This window comes from Montipora capricornis, chromosome 13, assembly GCF_036669925.1.
Source record: "Montipora capricornis isolate CH-2021 chromosome 13, ASM3666992v2, whole genome shotgun sequence".
Taxonomy (NCBI): domain Eukaryota; kingdom Metazoa; phylum Cnidaria; class Anthozoa; order Scleractinia; family Acroporidae; genus Montipora; species Montipora capricornis.
In genome coordinates, this window is record NC_090895.1 from 33,429,570 (window position 1) to 33,437,069 (window position 7,500).

Consider the following 7,500-nt stretch of genomic DNA (forward strand, 5'->3'; position numbering starts at 1 on the left):
CATTGTTTTTGTTATCTCTTGGGACCATTGTAAGTTCCACGAAAAACTGGAAACATTTCTTATGCAAAATTTGGGGTGACAAACAAAGAGTATTATGGTAGTTTTCGTCTCGGCCAATTACAGTTAGTTCTCTTTGTTCTTTTGTTTTATGGATCCGGTATCTGAAAGACCAGCTCACTCTCAGGACTGAAAGGGTTAAGACTGTTATGATGGTGATGACTGTGGACACAAAAATAAAAGAGTGGCAAATATGAGCTTGACCGCTTGTATTTTTCGTTTTTTTTGCTGAGGTAGTAGGTTCTAATATTTGTGCTACGGGGACCAGAAGGATAACCAGGCAAAAGCAACTTTGAGTTAAATCTCAGTGACCACTATGAGGGCATTTTTTTAATAGCTGCTTTCCCCTATTACCAGGTTATCAGCTATGTCCAGAAATGCGCGAACTTACGTGCACACCAATTTTGATTACCGCCGTGCTCCTCTCCCCAACTTTAACATCCCTTGTGTCTAGAAATACAGAAAATTAACATCACAAATTAAGTATCCTATAGAGCGGTTTTCAATTGAGTATCGAAAGCAATTAACGAATTGGTTTGGTTTTTCATTTACTTTAGTCAATGATTGGTTTAAAGTTCTCACCAACCAATCAGAAGTGAAACCAAAACCAACTGTGGCTTGCGCGTGCACATTTTCCCGCGCTTTGTGTAGGGTTATGGGTAATTACTTCGAGTTTTGATTGGTTTAGTGGATTGTCTCCGTCCTTTTTGATTGGCCAAAGTAATTACTTTGGTTTTGGTTTTACGACACTCGATTGAAACTAGCTCTGAACTCTGCTCATCAAGGAAAGATTAACAGCTGCGTCTACCCTTACCTACCGTGCACATAACTTTAACCCCAACACTTATTTCATTGCTGAAAGAAGTAGTAAAATACTCAGACTTAACAGGACATCTCGTGTTAGAAATCAGAATTGAATGTGCATCTAATTACGCGCATTTCTCGACCTAAGTATCATTCCATAGTTAGAAGAGGCACGTGTTTTATTGAAATCACCAACAGAGAAATAATTGAAAGTCTATTTGTTAGTTTTATGGAAGGTACTGATGCTCTAAAGTTGGTTAACAACCTTTCGCCTACAAAAACTGGCTAGAATAATAATGTTGTTCTCTGATGGAGGACTCCAAATTCTCGAGGAATGGGAAAGCCAAAATTTTGGAATAACGAACAAAACACTAAAGCTAATTTTCAGCAAGACACAAGTATTAGATATAATTGGCTTGCAAATCTTTCATACCAACGTAATTTCTTTGCTTTAAGTCAATCGATTAAAACCCGGTCTCAGTTTTGGTAAAAAAGGAGTGTAAGGACTACTTTCCATCTTCAGGATGTGTTGAACAACGTTAACATTTTTTCGGTATTTTCCCTGTTCAAATCTGACATCAGTGGCGCTGATCACCCCTGAAATGACCACATATACCTGATCTGCAATTGGAGGCTTCTCGTACCTGTGGGCAGACGGTCCGCCTTTATTCGCCTTCCATGCACTAGCGGCGTCTCGTGTCAAGTCATCTTCGGGTTTTTCGAGTCCGTAAATGATACGAAACAGTTCACCTATTAAAAACATGAAAACATATTTGAGGTTATCATATCTACCCCCCCCCCCCCCGTCCTCCCCTCCATTACTCCCTGCCCCAGTAGCGGGGATTGGGAACTTTCGCTCACATCACGATGTATTTCTCCCTCGGTTACTTTCGCCCCAAGTCAGAGTATCAGGAAGGGAAGAGGAGGGAAAGAAAAATAATCCTTCCTTCCCTCCTTCCTTTCCCTGACCCCCTACCCTTTAGGAAAGGCTGATACTCTGGTTATTTCCTCCCTCTAACGACTCCCTTATCTGGCCTTTATTCCCCGGTCTCCCGTATCATTCATGCCTCTCCTCCTTGCTTTCCCCCTTTTCTGGAGCTTGCCTTTGCATATAGAAGTGATTGACGAAACACTGACCTTCCTCTATCTTGCCAAGATGAAAAAACCCTGCGGTGTCGTAAAACGCAACATGGCTCCCAGGAACAGGAAAACAGTCCAGTACTCGCGTTCCTTAGCAAGACGTTGCCTGAGTCATTGCAGGCGCTTCAAGACCCAAGCATTTGAAGATAGTGTTGATCAAGGCTGATTTCCCTGAGCCAGTCATGCCCAAGAGAGCGACGTTCAGTCTTAGACCTTCGATTTCACCAGGCAATGCATCACCAAATTTCTCAAAAGTACCAATCTTATCCTTTTGATCAATTGTTCTAATTGACCGTCTTGATCCATGGCCGCTTCCTTGAGAGTACAGTTATCTCCTTTGAGCTTGCTGGCTATTTGGATTCAATATTCCTGAAACTAAAATTATGAAAACTCAGTCAGTGTTTGACGTCACAAAGGGTGTTTCCAAGAACTCACTGAGCCTCCGCTTGAAACTCTAATTTGAGAGTTAGAAACTTACTAGTTTTGACTATTCTGAAACGAGTTATTGAAGTATTTTGTAGGAAAAAATTTTTGCTAGAGATCACAAGCCGGGTGAGGGTCCATATTTTTGAAAGGCGGAAGTAGCTATGGATTTGCATTTCTTGTTTTGACAACACAAGCAGTTTCCTTGAAATCGTGTCATTCGCTTCTTCTGGGAAAATACCGACAAGAACTAAAAATTATCACAAGAATGGCCGAACCACCTATCTTCACTACTAATATACAAGACCCTGGAGCAGGATCAAGAGAAGAGATTAAATCCAAAAGTTTTCATCTTTTCAACTGCGATCATACCTTCAGTTTGGAGTCAGTGGAAAAGTTGCTGAAAAGCATCGAAGCGCAAGTTGGTTTTGACATCTCTCCAATTCAGCGTTACTTCCACCTTCGAGACAGGGCTGATGTGTGCGGTAGCATCATCAAAGAACATACGCAGATGGATTATGCCATTTTCGTTGTCCATGCAAACGAATCTCGATTGTCTATCAACGAAGAAAACGCAGGGATTGACAACGCTATGATGTACAGAGCTTTGATGAAGAAAACTGGTAAGTGATGCCTTTACGAAGGTAACTATTGCATCGCAGTAAAATGGCATCTAAGCAAATGTTAATGCTATAAATTCATAGCAGCAAATTTTTCTATGACCTAAATAGTCGCCAACCAATTTTATATCGTTTGAATGAAACGGGGAGATGGTTAGAAATTTGTAAGGCGGAAGTGTTTTGTTTATGTCCGTCGATAACATTGCGGTTTTGGACAGGAAACCTGCTAGCTCCTCAACGCATTGTTTTTAAAGAAAACATGACGTGATGATTGGGTTGAGGTAGCAAAACCTACTGTTTGTTTAGTGCTGAGTAGCCTTGTGCACCAACATTTCAGAAGCGTAAGAAAAATTGACGCAAATTATTATCATATTGTAACCAAGCGATGCATTCTACGGTCAAGGGGTTCGCTTTCAGTTTCCAGCAAAGAAAGGAAAGAAACTTGCCGATCAAATGTTTCACTCTCAGCTTCCGAGTTATCATGATGTATATTAACGGAGCATGCATCAGCTTCCGTTCTATGCCAATTCAATTTCTTTGTTGTTAACTTTTATTCTCTAAAGATGCTACTGTGATCAATAAATCACTTCCTTTTTTTTCTTCAGATGTGAAATTGTGATTGCTTCACACTTGACTAGCAAAATTTTGAGCTTTGATTTTTATTTTAAGATTGTTTACTTTGAGCGTAAGTTTGCACTTCAAGGTCCGCCATTACTCACGTTCCAAACTGACCGATTGGACATCAGAGGGTTGGATCTAGGGAAAAGTGACGTCATTGACTCACTGGTTTAAAATTCAGCGTGCAAACGCAGCTTAATATGCAAAGTCTGAAAGCCCGAAACTCTCGTGCTGCATATTAATTCAGCCGCGTACACACGCATTGCATTCTTAAACCTCGATCCAGCTCTCTCAAGACTCCAAAGTTAGTAATGGCTCTCCATGAAATAGGAAAATTCCAGTTAAAATAAATAGGTGACTTTTTGAAATCAAGGCTTAAAACTTGGGTCACTTACTGTTTAGTTAACATAGTTTTGAAATCCAAAGAAATCTAAAATCGATTTTTTGGTCATAGCAGCACTTTAAAAATCAAATCTCTGTGTATTGACGATTTGTCATTCGATGTTTTTGGGATTTTTTTTTTAAGTGTAAAACACTATTACACTATTCACCCTTGTCACACGGCGGCCATGTTGTCCCAGGAGACCAAAAAACCTTTGTATTACCACGCCAAGTCACACCCCCACGGTTTCGACTGCTAGGCTTGGCGTGGTAAAACAAAGCTTTTTTGGTCTCCCGGGACAATATGGCCTCCGTGTGACAAGGGCCAATGGTCCTTTTCACACGGTTGCCATGCTGAATGAGGGGTTGAAAACCTTTGTTTGCCCCACCGAAACTCGTTCCCAAACATTTCAACTCGAGGCTCGGGGTACGAAATCTATTGTGTATGGCCAATATGGCCGCCGCACGAATCACAGGGTGCAGAGGAGTTTGTTGGATCGTACACGATGTCCAGTCTCACCTCGTTAATTCCAAAGGAGATTTACGGCGTTTTCGTTCAATGTGCACCGCATTTACTGGTGACGGAATTCGCGGAATTTGCTATCGAAGGTACTTCAGTGAACATTGCTTGATTTCTTTTTGATGTAGTCGCTTCAGTCTGTTCTTCATGCGGTCAATATAAAACGTGGACTGCGGACCAGGTATAAAACGCGGACTGAATACAAAACACTGTGAAAAAGGCACAGATCGACATAGAGCAACGAAATAGCGATAGACTGACGACATGAATTGAAGTCCGACATGAGAATGGTGGAAAAAATGTTTCGTGCCATAATTATCAACCATAGCGTTATGTTGACCCGAGACCGCACAAAAACCACTGGAAGCGTGGACATAAAGTGAACATCACGCAAAGCGAAAGCAAAACTATCTCGACCCGATCTACAAGCGTTCTTATTTTCCCACGAAAAATTCACAAATATTTACTTTACGCACTCCGTGCACATGACGTCATGTGCCCTGTCAACATTAACATACCTTCGGAACAGCTTCCACTGTGATGTTGAGACGGGGGTCTCTTTACCTATTCGCAAAACAAATGTTTTGTTAAGATTGATACAACTCTTTGTTCACCTCAGTGTCGCACGGGTCCGTCTGTAAACAGCACTCGACCAAGAGAACAACTGTTATAGTCCATGTCATCTTGAGTTCTTGTGTATTCAAATTCAAAAATCCACCTGTCAAGAAAAGGGGAGTTATAAACTCTAAGGCTCCCCCCTGAAATCAAACGATTGATGTGGAAAAGAGACAGAATAAAGCGAATCGCAATCATCACCAGTGATCCGTTGAAATGGGCAGAGTACAGGCGACTTAAGAATCGTGTAAACCATTCTATTAAGGCCTCCAAGAACAATTACTATCATTCGTACTTCGAAGATAACGCAGGGAAAGCTAAAGCGACTTGGAATGGAATTAATACATTATTATCGCGAAAGAATAACTTTGCTCCGGCGTCAAAATTGATTATTGGTGACACGGTGATAACTGACCCTCATGAGCTAAGCAACGCTTTTAACAGGCATTTTTACCGATATTGGCCCTAACGTAGCGGCTAACATCAATCCCCCTCGAGTCAGCTTTCGTGATTTTGTAGAATCTTGTGATAGCACCTTCGAGCTGAACTACTTACCATTGACGGACTGCGCAAACTTGTGAGCGATATTCCTGTGGGCAAGACTGATGGCCTTGATGGTATTCCAGCTTGCCTAAAGCTCTCATTTACATTCATTGCGTCTTCCCTTATACACATTTTCAATTTAGTTATTTCTACTGGAATCATTTCCAAAGATTGGAAGAGTGCTAGAGTAACTCCAATTTTCAAAGCTGACTCGAAGGTTGACCCAGCCAATTACAGGCCAATTTCTGTACTTCCTGTAATAGACCAATTTCGATATATTAAAATTCAGTCCGAAACAAAAGGCATCGTCTCGAGGCTCTGGGGAATAAACTCATACAAATCCTTATATTTATTCCCCTGAGCCTCGAGATGATGCTTTTTGTTTCGGACTGAATTTTAATATATCGAAATTGGTCTATTGCCAAACTCTTTGAAAAAAGCCATCTTTAATCAGGTATATACATATTTAAATGACAATAAGCTACTTTCGAAATATCAGTCTGGCTTTAGACCTATGCACTCTACTCTTACAGCTCTTATTGATATCACAGTCAATTGGTATCTTAACAGCGACGATGGTTTGACAAATGCCATTCTGTTTATTGACTTAAAAAAGGCATTTGATACCATTGACCATGAGATCCTTCTGTCAAAATTGGAGCTGTATGGGTTTAAAGGTGCGAGCCTTAATCTTTTCCGAGACTACCTCTCTGATAGAACTCTAGACTTTCGAAAAGTCCTTCGTCTGGATACGCGCGGAACGAAGGACTTTTCATACTTGATTGGCGCCAATTTTAGCGACCCAAAAACGGGTCGCTGAGCTAGGCCAATCAGAGTAGCCCTCGTGGACCCCAGGGGATAGAGTTGTCAATCAAAGTTTACCACACCTTTCGCGACTTCGTCGCTCGCTCATTTACTTCGCGTACGAAAAATCACGATTCGCTCGCTAAAACATTTTCTCCTGGGATTATCGTGAGGTCGACTTGTGGCAAGTCTAATAGAACTCAGGTTACAGTTACAAACAACGTAAATTCTGAAACTAGCTTCATAAGTTGTGGGGTGCCTCAAGGTTCAATCCTCGGCCCCCTACTATTCCTACTGTACATTAATGATCTCCCTAACTGTAACCTTCTATCAGATGTGAGAATGTACGCCGATGGCACAAATCTCACGTTTGCCTCCAAAGACCCTGAAGAGTTATTTTCATCCCTGACTCACGATTTAGGCAATCTGAAACAATAGAGAGATTAAGCATGACGTTTACGCCAAACGGCAAACGTCGGAGTGAAATTTGGGTTTTGCCAAAGATGGAAGAACCCTGCTTGATATTAGCTCATTCTGTCCTGTTAGCTCCATAGATCAAGCAACATCTCAAAGGAACGAGACAAGTTAAAATGAGATAATTTTCACGCTTTTATGACAAGCAGGAGCCTGCCGTTTCCCGTTTCCCGTTGGCCGTAAACGTCATGCTTAATCTCTCTATTGGCTCGATTCTAACCGTCTAAGTATTAATGTCCTCAAGACTAAATGTCTGTTTACAGACACGAGGCAGAAAATCTCTTTGCTCCCTAGTGAACCACACATATGCCTTGACGGGCATTCAATTGAAAGAGTCAAAAGTTACAAATGCCTCGGCGTTCAGGTTGACGAAACACTCTCGTGGGAGGCTCACGTCTTCGAAGTTATCGGCAAAGTTGCTAAAGTACTTGCTGCCCTGAGGAGGCTAAGACAGATATGTCCCCAGACTACCCTTGTCACAATTTACAAGTCATTGATTCT

The 7,500-nt window shown here is 41.5% G+C and overlaps 2 protein-coding genes across 2 annotated transcripts in view; one reads left to right on the forward strand and one right to left on the reverse strand.

Moving 5' to 3' along the window:
* The window catches only part of LOC138028480 (cullin-3-B-like), a 15,408-nt gene extending 12,490 nt beyond the window's left edge, over positions 1–2,918 (reverse strand). The window contains exons 1-3 of the mRNA XM_068876033.1: positions 2,797–2,918; positions 1,999–2,370; positions 1,506–1,611 (exon numbers count right to left, since the gene is read on the reverse strand). The gene's annotated coding sequence lies outside the window, so the exon portion shown is untranslated. The remainder of the gene's footprint in view (positions 1–1,505; positions 1,612–1,998; positions 2,371–2,796) is intronic.
* The window catches only part of LOC138028472 (uncharacterized), an 11,566-nt gene continuing 6,756 nt past the window's right edge, over positions 2,691–7,500 (forward strand). Inside the window, exon 1 of the mRNA XM_068876023.1 lies at positions 2,691–3,047. The gene's annotated coding sequence lies outside the window, so the exon portion shown is untranslated. The remainder of the gene's footprint in view (positions 3,048–7,500) is intronic.